Source organism: Vicugna pacos, chromosome 2 (genome assembly GCF_048564905.1).
Source record: "Vicugna pacos chromosome 2, VicPac4, whole genome shotgun sequence".
NCBI classification, from domain to species: domain Eukaryota; kingdom Metazoa; phylum Chordata; class Mammalia; order Artiodactyla; family Camelidae; genus Vicugna; species Vicugna pacos.
The window spans coordinates 11,708,010-11,723,190 of record NC_132988.1 but is presented as its reverse complement, the minus strand read 5'-3'; the positions used below and the strand labels follow the sequence as shown (position 1 = coordinate 11,723,190).

Here is a 15,181-nt window from a genome sequence, read left to right as displayed (position 1 = left end):
TCCACTCGCCACTCTTGCTTAAAGAAATCTTTCCTGATCATGCCTCATACGCAAAGAACCCTGTGGATACTTTCTCTCTACTCTCCCCTGCCCATTTCATCCCAATTTCCCCATCTGTGTCTGATATCCCAGTAGTTTTTGCTCACTGATGTGTTGCAACTGCTGATGAAGCTCTTGAAATGAAGCATCTCCTAATTGCTCACATTAGGAAATCCTGAATGGAAACTGCAAAATCCCAAGGCCATTCACAGAGGGCGGTCCAGAAGCCACAGAGTGTCTCTGGGAAGAAAGACCTGCTCCATTGTCTGATTTGAACAGCAGGGGTCAGTGGCTAAGCTGGTTCGTTTCACTCTGGTGGGAATTTATTACCATCAGATAAGAGCACAAAGTCAATACAATAAAGCCTGTTGGTTCTAAAGCAACAGATGGAATCTGAGTTCCTGCACACAAGTACAATCTTTCCAGAGGCAAATCCCGGAATAAAAAGCCCTTTGTCATTCTTGTTGAACTGACTTTTAGGGATACCTTTCCATAAGCGGTGTGTGTTTGTCTGTCTGTTTGGGTCTTTCTCATGGTAGATTTTTATGTTGCCCAAACTGACACGTTTGTCAGCTTTGTTAAAGTGATTCATTCTTTTATGACATCCTCAGCTTCAGTAAGTCAGAGGTATTCCCAGCAACAAATAGATCTGTAAATTAGAAAAAAAAAGCATTTGTTTCTGGTTGACTTAGGCTAATAGTATAACCTGAAATTTCAAACTAGATTCCAGGTTATACTAGTCAAACTACAGTGTAACCAGGTTATACTATTTCAAACTAGAAATTCCAGCATATCCACACTCAGCACGATGATTGAATTCACTGGCACTAGATGTCAACAAAGTTTCATTAGCATGCCAAATATTTCTTAATAGCTTGTAAATCTCCAGTGGTTCAATGGGGAGTGAAATATTACAGAGAAATAACACTTCCAAATGTTAAATTGGGTTTCTGGGAGATGGCCAGTCTGTGAAGTGTTTGGTGATCATCTTGGCCATGTTGTTCAGAGTTTTGCTGTTTTCCCTTAGTTTCCTTGAAATCTTAATTAATTAAAGAAATTTATAACAAGTTCTGCCCTGGAAGAAAACAAAGAGTGCTTTTATGAGCACAGTTAATTTATTATTATTTGTGCTAGTTCAGAAACCCTTTCCATGTCCAAATTTGTCTGGATTATCGCTTCAACTTGAGCAAGATTATCTGATGTCTTCTTTTATCAATTGTTTTCTTAAATCTTGATAACATGTTTTTAACGCTATGCCGTTTGGTATTATTAAGTTGAAACTTTTACTTCTTATGCTAATTATCATTCCATTCAGAGCAGCTGGGTGTGGTGGTGGTAAAATTTGCGGAGGTGGGGAGGTTGTCAATCTTGCTTGTACTCTGTCTCAAACCATGTTTCTTTCATTTGGAATTTTTTATTTTATGTGAAAGAGTGTATTATTCCCTAGGATATTCTCATGGTCTCTGAAAGACTTGGACAAGTAGTCACTGAATTTTTTCCATGGAATGTTACCATGTCAGCACAGACAGGACAACTATTCAGTCCTGCTCTTCTCTTTAACTGTAGATGATGTAATTTATAGACCAATGCCTTAAGACACTCCTCAAGTTTCTTGGGATTTAATTTCATCCATCCAATCAAAAGATTATTGGGAAGAAATTTGTGTCTTTTTTGGTGGGGAGAGCACGTAATTAAGGGAACTATATTCAATACCTATCATAAAGAGGAAGATGAAAACAATGATAGGTTTGTATATGTAGGACCGAAACATTATGCTGTGCACGAGACATTGACACATTGTAACTGACTATACTTCAATTAAAAAAAAAAAAAGATTATTGGGCCTCTACCCCGCATGGTGGGAATAATCAAAAGGTCTCCACCTTTAATGGGTTTATACTTTAGTATTTGTAGGTAGAAGTAAAATTTCCACTTGCCTGCATTTAGCATATTTCTGAGGATAAAGACTTCTCCCCATTACATTTGGATAAAGGGTTGTGACGGCTCTGAAGAGCCTCCTAAAGTGAAATATGTGCTTCTGGGGAAAGGAAAACCAAGGCCAAGGCTAATGATGCATTTGCATGCAGGTCATGTCCGAGAACCTTAGTTACCTTCTTTTCTTTGGTTTTTTATTGTTTTTGTTTTTGTTTTTGTTTTTTTAAATTAAAAAAACTTAAACTTTTTTCGGGGGGAGGTAATTAGGTTTATTTATTTATTTGTTTGTTTATTTGTTTATTTTTATGGAGGTCCTGGGGATTGAATCCAGGACCACGTGCCTGCTAAGCATGCACTCTACCACTGAGCCAGACCGTTCCCCCGAATTGGTTGCTTTTTGAATTGTGATAGAATATAGTCATAAGCCTCATTAGAAAGCAGACCATCAGAAGAACCTCCAGTAAAGATCTTGAGAGGAACAGATGTTCCTTGCCTTTGAATAAGACCAGCTTAAACTAACAAAAGGAGATTGCATTCTGCCAGTTTATGAATTTACTTTCAGAGGAGAATATTCTGTGTCTAGAAACCCTCAACTGTAATAGATACATGGGAAATTCTCATTAACCACTAGGTAAGTGACGTATCCTGCACCGTTGCATCTCCCAAATCAACCGCACACAACTGGATAGAAGACTGGAGGAATGAATTGAAAATTAAATTGAGTTAGTATGAAACTTTCATTTTTACCCATGGATTGTTCCCCCACCACCATGCTTGTTGTTTGTAAAAGTAATGCATGTAAAAAATTCTGGCAACACAGAAAATTATAAAGAGGAAGGTGGAAATCTTTTAATTTCACTGCCCAGATCTACAAAAATGAGAGACATAGTTACATTTTTCTAACTTAAGAGAAAATACATCTACACAAAGCTTTATAAAAATGCAATCAAATGATATACTGTTTGTAACAACTTTCCATAGGTCAACAAATGTAGATCTATGTCATAGTAATAATTACCTTTTAATATAGTAGTCAAACTACATTGAATTTCCTGAATGAATTCTTCTGCACTGTTTTCTATCCAGCTTCTTACCAGTTCATGAGTGGCCCTGCTTGCACAGTGGCTGAATTATACCTATCATGATTAAGATGGGTCTGGGTAAGCACCTCACTGTGCAGATTTCTCCCAGCCTAGAAATTTGATGGTAATATCTTCTGGCATTTGGACTGGTTGGCCACAACTCAGAAGCTGTTTCTCTCATATTTCCCAATATGATACTTCCCATATCAACTTGGTTGAAAAGAGGAATTTTAGATTTGCAAGGAAAAAAGAAAAAGCAACAGAGATTTTCTCCTAACCTCAAAAATGGTGTGGTTAGAATTTGAGAAGGGTGAGCTCTTATTTTTCTGAGCCATTTTTTCCCATTCATGTATTTCCAATATCCCTTTGTGCAGAGAAGAATGTACTTTGGGAACCAGCACTTTCTGGTTCTTGGAGAGGCTTGGAAGGCTCAGTTCTGCCTACCACGAGGGTGCTGGACGAGGGAGGTTAGGGGAGTTTGAGTCATGGCTCAGGGTTGCTGCTTCATGAGTTTACGTTTTCTGGGAGAACAATGTGTTCACTCTCAGGTGGGTGTAGTTTTGGAAGGAGAGACAGTGTCAGATGATGTCTGTCCCACTCACATGAGTGATGCTCCTTCTGTTTACAGAGTGTGTGCCCAGAGGACCTCCTATAAGGACCTTCATGCTGGCATGAAATAGCTGGATGCTGTTTGCTATGTTGCATTTGTCTATACTCTAATTCCAGAATTAACTGAGTTAAAACAGGATTGATTTACAACATATAATGAACTATCCTTTATGAGCAAGGATGGTCCTATTGAATATTAATCATTAAGATACGTGCCATCACTTGCTTTTATAGAAGTAAAGGGAAGGCACACTTATTTACACAAATTATCTTTCCCAGTTTTCCTTATAAACATGCTTATTTTCAAGATGGTCGGGTTAAAATGATGTTATGGGCAAAAAAAATTGACTAGTTTGCTCAGGAATTACACATACATTTTAGTATGTTGCAAAGCAGGAATCACATACAACGCTGTATCAGTCAGGACAGGCTAGGTTTTGCTGCTGTAGCAATCGTCACCAAACAACAGAAGTTTGCCTTCTGCTAATGCAAAGTGTGTTGTGGGTTGGGGAGGTGGGGGGAGCTTCCAGAGCAGCTGTTTTCCCAGCTCAGCATTCCCAGATGCTTTCTTTTTTGTCATTTCCATATCAAGATGTGTTCCCATAATCACTCAATAAGCAGAGAGAGGACTGGTGAAGCCATTATCGGAAGTTAAAGACTTCCATTTGGAAGTGATCTATGTCACTTTCACTCACATTCCATGGGCCAAAATAAGTAGGAAGGCCACCTCTAACTTCAGAGGGATTGAATAGGGGCCCTCCTGCCCCGTGGCTGGAAGTGGAGAAGAATTGGATTATCAGGGGATGGTTGTCACACCTATCACATATATGTACACATGACGTATCTAATTCCACGCTTTGTACGGTGCTTAACTTTCTATTGCTGATCAATAAATGTCAAGTAATTTGAGTAAATACTGGTAAGGTTTATAGATTGATGTGTTGTAACGTTGGGGTTAGTGAAAAAATTGACAACTGGAAAATTAGTACATGAACGTTTTTCTAGGGTTATGCTTTGACTTGCATGAGAGAAGAATTACATGACACCAAGCTAGGCTATGATCTGATTTCATTGCGTTTATAACTAGCACTGTCAACGAAGAAATAAAAATGGGCCACTGTTAGGAGGGCTAGAGAAATAGAAGTCTGCTCCCTGGAAGTGAGAGGCCTGTGCTGATGGGTGCTATAAAAGTCCTTCTACATTTCCAATTGGCAGTTTTAACGAGATCCTGTAGGCATTTCCAATAGGAATGCCTGTAGGAAATAAGACATATATGCTTTAAAATACATTTCCATTATATCGCTGAGAAAGAGAGCGCTTTCCCTGGGAGAATGGAATCTGGGAGAGTAAAACTTTTTTTTTTAAAGAAATAAAATGACTTTCTGAATTAATTTCTTTTCATAAAATAAAGTCCTTGAGCAAACTGAAATGTATTGGGGCTACAGCCAGGAGTACAGATTATGATATATTTTGTATAACATGCGTTACTGGTCTTCATGGATTAGATTTTTTATTTTGGTGGCCTTTTGTGGTGATCTGGCTATGAAAATATGTTCAATGAAATGTACATTGCCAGGAAATTAGAGAAAGATTGAGGTAAGGAAGATAAAGGAACCCTCCCTCTGAGCGATTTCAATGCTCTTGTTTTCCAGGGAATGAGGAATGCCAAAAGGAACAGGCTTTAAGACTCCCCAGGGGAGGGGAGTCAGAGTCTTTCTTGTCACAGAGCAGGCGTGAGGATTACAGATGTTCTGTTAGATTCTCTCCAACTGGGTTGAAGAGAAAGCAAATCTCTTGGCTGAATTTGAGCTACATATATGGTTGTGGGGAGAGACCAGCTTCTCCCGGGCTGATTCCTGGGATAGGTTGATGACTGAGACTCTGATCACATTCAGATCTGACTCCAATGTTTTGCAGCTGTGAGATCCTGGACAGGTTCCCTAACTTCTCCTTGCCTCAGTTTCTCCGTCCGTTAAATGGTATCCTGCTGCATCTAGCGAGGGTAAAGGAATAAAACATTCAGCAGTTGAAGCCGTTTGTGGAAGCGCTGTTTACTGTCTTTGTTCTGCGAGGTAGTCATTAGTGCATCATGTCAGCCAACTCTGCCCCCGGAGACTTCCTCTGGGAACTTATCCTGGGGATGTCACGCAGCGTGAAAAGACTCCCCCTGGTCACAAATAAAGCCCCGAATCATTAGGAGAGTTGGAGCGCCACTCAGCTGTGAAGGACCTGGCCAGGAGCAAACCCCACACCCGCATCCCAGGAAGAGGAGAACAAATCCAGCTCACACGTCATGCACGTTCACAAGACAATCAAGACAATCAGACTCACTCAATTGAAAAGAGATCTAATTCTTTAAAAAAATGTTGTTACTGTTGTTGGAATTTGAATTTGCAGTCAAAATGGTATTTCAAACTAGATGACAGGCAGTTGAAATATTAACTGAGGGAAACAGTTTTGGCGCTCCGAGAAAAACCCTTGTAATTAATCTTCACTGGTAATCTCCTCGGAGTAACCGTTACTAATTAGAAACATGTCCTGTCAGCCTCCCCAGATTCAAGGCCTGGGGGTGGCAGGAGTATATTCTTTTTTGTACCACCAGCCACAGCCCCGCGACTAAGTGGTAAGTTTTGCATACAGCAAGTGTATAATCCTTGAAGTTTGTTATGACTCTGCAGTGAGCATGGGACAGAAAATCCTAGACTTTAGGCACAGAGAAACCAGAAGGGGTTCCTGGAATAGAGCCCTTCCCTTTCCCTTTCCCAGTCACATGCTGCCATTGAGACACAAGCCAAGTGGAAAGAGTGAACTTGGTTCTGGCAGTCTGGCCCGGCACCCTGGCCCTCAACCTTCTCCTTCCAAAACAGTAGACAGTGCTCCTAGAAAAATGATTCACACCACATAAGACTGTCATGTTGGAAAATCCATCAGGGCAATGGGACTAGTATTTTGCAGATAAATTCATGCCGAATATAATTCTCTGAACAAAGACATTCAAATCTCTTTGAGCACAGATGATGCAATTCTCAGTTCTCCATTTTTATCCCCACACTATCACGCTGATCAACAAAGTTCCATTAATCTATCACCTGCTCTCTTAGAAGGCTCACATGCTTAGACATACTATTTTACTATAGTGACTAAAACTTGATGTGACTTTTTAAAAATCGTGGTAAAGTAGGTATAACCTAAACTTTACCATTTAACCCTTTTGAAAGTGCACAGTTCAGTGACATTACGTGCCTTTCACATTTTGGGGAGTTCGTTAGCATTTTTATCAAAGGGAGGGTTCAGAAGAGCAAGGACACCCTTATCATTTAATGGGTTCTCTCAGCAACAGCTTTATAAAATGATGACTTAGGAAATAGAATGTATTGCACAAAAAGCAAATGTTGTATTAGCAACAGTCATTGTTTATGCTATTCTTTTCTCTTAATGGGAATTGGTTAGACTGGCTAATAACTGTGACACAGGTCACAGTTCCCTGAGCTGAGCATTCTCCTTACAACCAGCAAGAGTAGATGCAGATCTGCCTGACTCTTGAGACTGGTGGAAGATTCTAGAATACTTGTAACTGCAGCTGTGCAAAGATCATCTTACCTCTCTGTGACCCTGACAGTAGAGACAGGGGTTCGTTACCCTCCTTCTTCCCACCTGGAAAGGCAACTCCCAGCCCTTTCCCTCCCATTTGATAAAATCCTATCCTATTCGTCCCTCAACTTCCATTTCCAAAAAGTGGGCAAAGGATGATGTCAGCAGTAAGAGACTGTGCGTTTGAGAAATTAAGGAGCCAAATGAAGGAGGAGCCAGAGGGAGTCAAGGGAAAGTATTTAAATGTGCTTTTGTTTTCTTTCAAATTTCTATGCTAGGAGACCCCAAAGTATACTTGATGATGGAAGTGATAATTGTCTTCCATGGAAAAGCTGAAGTTTGGAGAGAAAAATGATAGAATCTAAGTGTTGGAAAGACATTCAAGACCAATTGGTCTGTTCTCCCACCCAGCATGGTGTCCCTAACCGAGATTCACCCAATGTCTCCTTGAACCCACACGGGATGGGGGACTCCCTCATGAGCTCTTTTACAAGATCATCTAACTCCCTTCACTGTCTACTGCGTCCATCAAGCAACCCTGGTGTAGGGAAGGATGCTGTGTTAGTTGGCTGAGGCTGCCATGATGGAATACCATCGACTGGGTGACTTAAACAACAGAAATTTCTTTTCTCACACTTCTGGAGGCTGGAAGTTCAAGATCAAGGAGGCAGCAGGCTTGGTTTCTGGAGGCCTCTCTCCTTGGCTTACAGATGCTACCCTCATGCTGCCTCTTCGTTTAGTTGTCCCTCTGCACACACACTCCTGCTATCTCTTCCTCATTTTAAAAAGAAGATCTTTATTTAGTTTTGCTAGATTTCTTGAGGGGAGGAGGTAATTGAGTTTATTTATTTATTTATTTATTTATTTATTTATTTATTTGTTATTTTTTAACGGAGGCACTGGGGATCGGACCTAGGACATCGTGCATTCTAAGTACACGGTCTACCACTGAGCTATAACCTCTCTGTCTTCCTCTTCTTGTGACACTGGTCATATTGGAATAGAGCCCCACTGTAATGGCTTCATTTTTATTTAATCATTTCTTGATTGACCATATTTGACCATGAACTCCCAAGTGACGGGAATCTTGCCTTCTCCCTCCTGGGCTGCCAAAGTCTAGCACCATACCTAGCACGTAGTAAGCACTCCATACTCAAATGAACCCCAGTTCAATAAATGGAGATGCATCTCTTTACTCTTTGGGCTCTCCTGTTGGGAGCCAAAGCAGGACTGGATGAAGAACTTTGGGGGGATATGAGAGAACAGCTTCACGAGGGTGCCTGGGCACACCAGTGCTTTTGCTGCTTTGAAAGGGAGGTGATATTCCATGAGCTTGAGCACCTGATCCCATCAGGTAGGTCTTCAGTGTGGGGCTGTCTTTTGAGGTTTCGTACTTAGCTGTTAACACACTGACTCTTCACTACAGTTGAAGGGCATTCGCATTGGAAATAGGTGCTGACTCTACTGTGATGATTTCTTCTTTCCAAACAGCTAGGGGCAGATAATTGCAGCCATTTGATAAAGCCAACAGATTCGCTCTACATGCTTCAGTGAACTGCTCTTCTTACTCTGTGTAGACAAATGTTATTTATTTATGAACTTCGGGCAGGTTATTATATTCTAGATGACTTATATTCAATGAGGCATCCTCTTTTATTATTATTAGTTCTTTGCCCTTCCCATTTAATGATATTTACAAACTCTTGGGTGTCCTCAGTTCTTACTTAGCAGCAGAAGATTCGTCCTACTTTGACTAACGATGCATCGCTTGGTTTCACTCACCAATGATTGCTCAGTTGGTGGAGCCTGTATCTGGCTTCCCTGTTTCTTGTTATGTATATTTCTTCCTAATGTCACAGGTGTCCTTGTGGGGTGTGCACTTACATTTTCTGCATTTGCCTCTGTTTTGATGTTCTTTCCTACCTTTGCCATGTTGCTATTTATTTTGAAAAGTCAGTTGTTATACATACGTCTACTTCCATAAAATAAATATTTCAATGCATGTATTATTTTCAGATTCATTACCGATTTTTTCATTTGGACATAGTGAGATGAATGTGGAAGATAAAGATTGTTCTTATTTAGCATAATACAGTTGTGATCACTCTCCTTGGCCTTTGAGTGTCACACAGTGAGGATAAGGAAAGAGTCCTCTAGAACTGAGAATGAGGCACAAGGACCTTCACACACTGCATTACTGCTTTAAGCCATGAGAAGTTGTGTTAATGATGAAGAGAAAGGCTGGTAGCCATGGGAAAACCTCACCTGTTATTCATGCAGGTAGTTATAGCACAGCTTCAGGAGTGTATCCTGCCTGGCTTGTGGTTCACGGACCACGCTGCCTAATCCCTGGGACCACAAGCGACATCTGTGAATCTACTGTGAGTTCTTAAGCCAAAGCCACAGGCAAAGAGACCATTGTTGATGGGCAGATCGTTACACAAATTAGCAGATGAAATTTATTTTAATGTAGAGGAAGCTTTATGTTGAGGGTCGGTATCTGAAAATGACATTAATTTCCATAAGCACTTTATGAGATTAGAAAATGAAACAAACCTCACAATGGATGTGAAAATAACATAATTATGAAACATAAAACTAGTGGCAAGCTGGTAAAGCTACAACAGTGGAATCCCATTGACAAAGAAATAAGAAACCCTCAACAGAAATATTAAAGTACATAAGTAATCTTACTTTAGGGAATAAACAATGAATGATGACCAATGTTTTATTCAACAGAACTAAATAGGGTTAAAATAATCATTTGAAATTCTTTCTCCAAATGGGACTGACTTGGCTCTCTGACTTTCAGAAAATACTCTGAACAATGCCTGCCTCATTTTTTCCCCCAGATTTATACATTTCTGACATTTTACATCTTTATCACTATACAAAATACATGAACAAAATGTGTATGTTTTTCTTAGTGAGAGCCGATAACATGGTAGTTTTCATATGAGAAGGATGATTGTCAAAGTTTTGCAAGTCTGGAGCCCTGCTGGATTTATTTAGCTGTTGGTGGAGGTGAGGGTGTGTGGTTGGTGGTGGGGAGGTTGTCATGAAGAGAATGAATACACTTTTTTCCTATGATCTCCTTGTTAAACCTTGTTTTTGTTATATAACTGATTATTGACCTTCAACCTGTGTTCTTGAGACCCCTGGCTGTTGGTTACCAGGCTCCTGTGAGGAGTTCTTGGGGTGGCCCAGATCTTTTCTGTGATAGTTAAGTACTGTTACCCCATAAGCCTTGTAAGAAACTTGTAGCTCCCGACCCAGTGGACTGATAAGTCCATTCCCCTACTCTGTCATAAAAGGAGATGATTTGGGGACAGTTTCAAAGACAAGATGCTGCCAAGATTAGGCCTCCCAGTGAGTTACCTCACTCTTGAGAAATTTCAGCAAGTTATTAGACAATTTCATTTTTTTTTTCACAAGGATAATTTCAATTCTCCATTCCTGGACTGTTCTACACACGTTACTTGGGGATGTCACTTTTTGCAAAGGCTCATGTGTGCTGGTCACGGCACTTGTGACAGGCTGAACTGAGCAACAGCCTGGAGTGACAAACACAAATAGATCCAACCAAATTTGGTTTCAGGGTCTACAAAACATTTCACTGACCTTAACTTTCCAGGAGAAGCAAATATTCCAATCACATTAGTATCTAAAAAGATTTGTGCATCATCTTCTAACGTCCTTTGGGTTGGCTTTAGGCGGCTGGGAAGGTGACCAGATGGTCGTATTGCATAGAGAATTTATATTCTTCCTTGATGACCAACTCACCTCTGGGCTCCTGGGAGCAGTTTCCAGTGGAATGGAGAGCAGAGAGAATCATAATTACGTCTCAGCCCTGGTTCATCACCCAATAGGGACCTGTATTTCTACATATGCCCTTATAAATCTTTTAGCTAAATCAGGGCTCAAATGTAAAACCCAGTTCCCTAGGGAACTTTTTAATATAAACTAAAGTCTGGTTGAGGCTGATTTTTTTTTAACTTTGTGAAAAGTGTTTACTCATGATAGTTACAGATTTAGTACAAAGTCTTATTTATTTTGCATGACACTGAAAGCAAAAACAAGAACCTCCTAAATGAACAAAAAGCAGAAACAGCCCTAGAACACCTTATAATGTATAGATAAAATTCCACTTAAATGTATACCTATGAAAATAGAGTTTAGAAGCTGGTAGAATATTCAGAGAAAGCATAATATTTCTGGACAATGCCGCTGTCGTCATTTTGCTTGGTTTTGCTTGTCAGCTCAATGATGTTTTTCTTATAGTGCAGCCTATAAGGGGATAAAGTAATGGAAATATGACAGACTTGCCCTTTCTGGTTGTTCTTATGTCCTGTGATAACCATAGAGCCTCATACGGATTCAGCTGGGTTCAGTACAGGTTAAATGCTGAGTAAGTAGTGTTCTAGAGTTAATCTTCTAAGGAGTTCTACCTTGGTGTTCCGACTGCCCTCAAAGCAAGAGATTCTGTCTGGTCAGCAGCCTGGGAGCCAAGCGCTTCTTTAACATCTGGATTGACTGATGCTACATGTCAAAATCCAGCCAGAGTGATAAATTACTCATAAATGAAAAGAGAGGAAACTATTGCAGTGATGGTCACTGGCTACGATCATGGTAATTCCAGTTCTATAGCTCTTCTTTGAGCTACAGATTTTTTTTTTATATTGAGCATTTTATTCCGAATTTGAACCTCTGAATTTGAATGGCAGAGTAAGTTACTGGAAGCTGTTAGAAAAACAATGCTGTCTGGAAATGACCCCTGGGATCGCTACGAAGAAATAATAGAAAACCCAAGGACCATTAAACGCCATGCGAACTATCGGGAAAAATAGCTTGCATTTCCTGGAGGAAAGGTGACTTTCTGTATTTATGTAATCATTTCAATTATGATTCTGCTTATTAGCTATAAACCCCAGAAGTCATGAGGTTAATAGGAACCTTTCCAAAGACATCCATTAAACTTAGGGAATAAGGTCATACATTTGCAGAATTCAAGATTTATTGGGACGGGTATCTGTCTCACGTTAAAGACTTTGTAGGGACACTGGCTCCTGGCACACACTCTTCTGGCATCTGTACTTCTGTCTGTGTTAAATTCTGCTTATTCCTCAAGCTAGCAGAAGCTATTTAAGCCCTAAGGAATGGGTACCTCCTACATCCGGCATCATGTAAGCAGTAAGACACGTGTTCCATTTACCTAATTAAGAAAGGGCTTCAGCAAACAAGCTTGTACTCTTAGTGAGATGCTTTTGTATTTCACTACATTACTTATGTTGGAGTAAATTTTTTTTGTCTGTGTGTTTTTACTGATTTACTTTCAATTTCTAGCTTTTAATTCAATTCAGTTCAAAATTTATTTGCTGTTTTCAATATGTGCTAGGAACCATGTGCAGAAGACTGTAGAGTGCTGTAAATAAGACAGAAGAAATACAAGTAAATAATTAGCATAGGAAAAATGTTAATCTCAGGAGTAATCAATAAATATACATTATAGGATGATTTCTTCCCCTCATTCTATTATCCAAGATTAAGAGAAAAGAATGTTGGTGAGGCAATGAAGCTGAGGTCTTTGTGATGCTGCACTGGCGGTGAGTGTCATAAGAGAGAGACAAACTGAAAGCTCCCCAGGGGAGGACCAAGGTTGGAAACAGCAGGGAAATTCTCTGGAAGGATTTTGGAGAAGAGATGGAATTTAAACAGATGGAGGAGGACAGAAACGGAAGGCAGGGCACAGAGCCTGATGAAGAGTGATACTTTTTCATCTCACCCTGTTTTGAAGGTTTATCCATCCTGGAACAGGAGCTCTATCTCATTCGCTTTAGTGTTTTTATAGTATTCCTTTGGATGAATATGTAATTTATTTTCCCATCCTCCTACTGATGGACAGTTAACTTGCTTCCAAATTTTGTTGTCACAAACCAAGCTATTGTGAACACCTTCGCATATATTTTCTCTTGCACGTTGGAGAGAGTGTTTCCAAGATACATACTAGAGGGTAGGATTGCCAAGTTGGGGGGATGCACTAGTCCAAATTGCTCTCCAAGTGTCTGTACCAATTGAAACTCCCACCAGCAACGTTGGAGTTTTCCAGCACCCTTATATTTGGTATTGACAGATATACATTTTTACCAATTTGGTGGGTGTGAATGAGTATCATATTAATTTTTTTTAACTCCCTGGTTACAAGTGAGACTCCACACATATTTTGTACATTTATGGGCTGTTCAGATTTCTTTCTGAGTAAATTGGCTCTTTTCTTTGTTTTCAGTTTTTTGTTTCTTTAGATGATTTAGATCTTCTTTATGTATTCTAGATGTCATGTTTTTTAAAAAAAATCAATGAAACGAATTGCAAGTATTTTCACTTTCTCTGGGTCTTGTCTTTTAAACTTTTATTATTGTCTCATTTCATGTAGAGGTAATTTTAATTTAGGCAAAATTATCATTCTTTGTTTTTTGGTTTATGTTTTGTATGGCTCATTTAAGAGACCCATAACATTCTGTCCAGAAATCTTGCTTTTCATAGCCTTTAATTAATTTAGAATTGATTTTTGTGTATGATCTGAGATAGTGTTGTAGGTAGTACATTTTTCCCCCAAAAGGATAGCCAACTCTCTAAGTCGATAAGTAACTGTTTTTGTATTTTATTTTTGTGTATTTATCTCATCCCAGGCAACTCTGCACAGACTCCAGAGAACAAAAATTGTGGAAATCCCTCTCAGTGGCAACGTGTGTCCAAGCATCCCCATGGTCACGGGTATTCCAGAAGCAGCTAAAAACTGGTGACTTCGGATCTGATTGAGTTTGAATTCAGGCTCTCTCACTTATAAACAAAGTAGGGTAAAAAGAATGGTAACAAAATGAACCAATTTGAAAAAGTTGGTATTGAAATAAATATAACTGGACAGGAGTTTGGGATTGAAATAGGAACTGTCCGTATCAATTTGAAATGGTTGGAAGAGCTGGAATATAAGACTCTCACTGGACTCTAGAAATATTGGAATGAAATGAAAAGGACCCTTAATAACACCACCCTCAAGAGCTTGGACTAAATAAGTTGAACAAAAGAATATGAAAACGAATATATGTATATCTATATGCATGACTGGGACATTGTGCTGTACAACCAGAAACTGACACATTGTAACTGACTATACGTCAATTAAAAAAAAAAACCAATTTCAGTGAGGAGTAAAGAATGTGAAAACCATTTATTCTTGGGAAAAAAAACCATCTGCAAATAGCACCAGGACTTGGCTCACTCCACCCCGTTCCCAATTCTCTTTTCCCCTGCCTTCCCCTTTTAAAGAGGCTGAAACGCTCAACACTCACCTTTCTTGAACACTTTCTGCCTGGTGTGGTCATGTGGGTCAGCCCTGGCCAGTGATGTAGGTGTCCAGCACTCCTTTCCAGGCAAAAAGACTAAGCTGTTAGCCCTCTCACTGTACTGCTTCTTGGAAAATGGATATGGCATCTGGAAGCACGGTGGCCATCTTGTGACCCCAAGGACAGAGACTTGTGGCATTCTGAGCTCCTCTGCCAGCCTGGTGTTTCTAGTCTTAGACTTTTTGTGCCCGGAGACAAATAAACCCATCTCTGTGTAAAGCCTTGCAGTGAAAGTTTTTATTTTTTACATTTATTTATAGCTAAACACATGTCTATCTGATACAGCTTTAATACCTCATTCATTCATTCATTCAACATTGGTTATCACTGAAAATATTTACAGTAATGAGTGTATGTTACTAAGGAGAGAGAGGGTACAACAGAGGAAGGGAAGGAGAAGACAGCACAGTTCCCTGTGAATCCAGAATTTAATTTCTAGTAACAGGAATAAGACATGACTATGGATTGGGAGGCAGTTTATGTTAAGTGTCCCATGTGCTAACAGTTGGTCCCATGTTTTCATCA

At 39.7% G+C, this 15,181-nt stretch overlaps 1 long non-coding RNA gene across 1 annotated transcript; it reads left to right on the top strand.

The window, feature by feature from the left end:
* Window positions 1–12,909: 12,909 nt before the first annotated feature.
* Window positions 12,910–14,880, top strand: LOC140699869 (uncharacterized). The gene is made up of 2 exons (XR_012078132.1): window positions 12,910–13,266; window positions 13,943–14,880. It is a non-coding gene; the product is annotated as an uncharacterized lncRNA (long non-coding RNA).
* The last annotated feature ends 301 nt before the right edge of the window (window positions 14,881–15,181 follow it).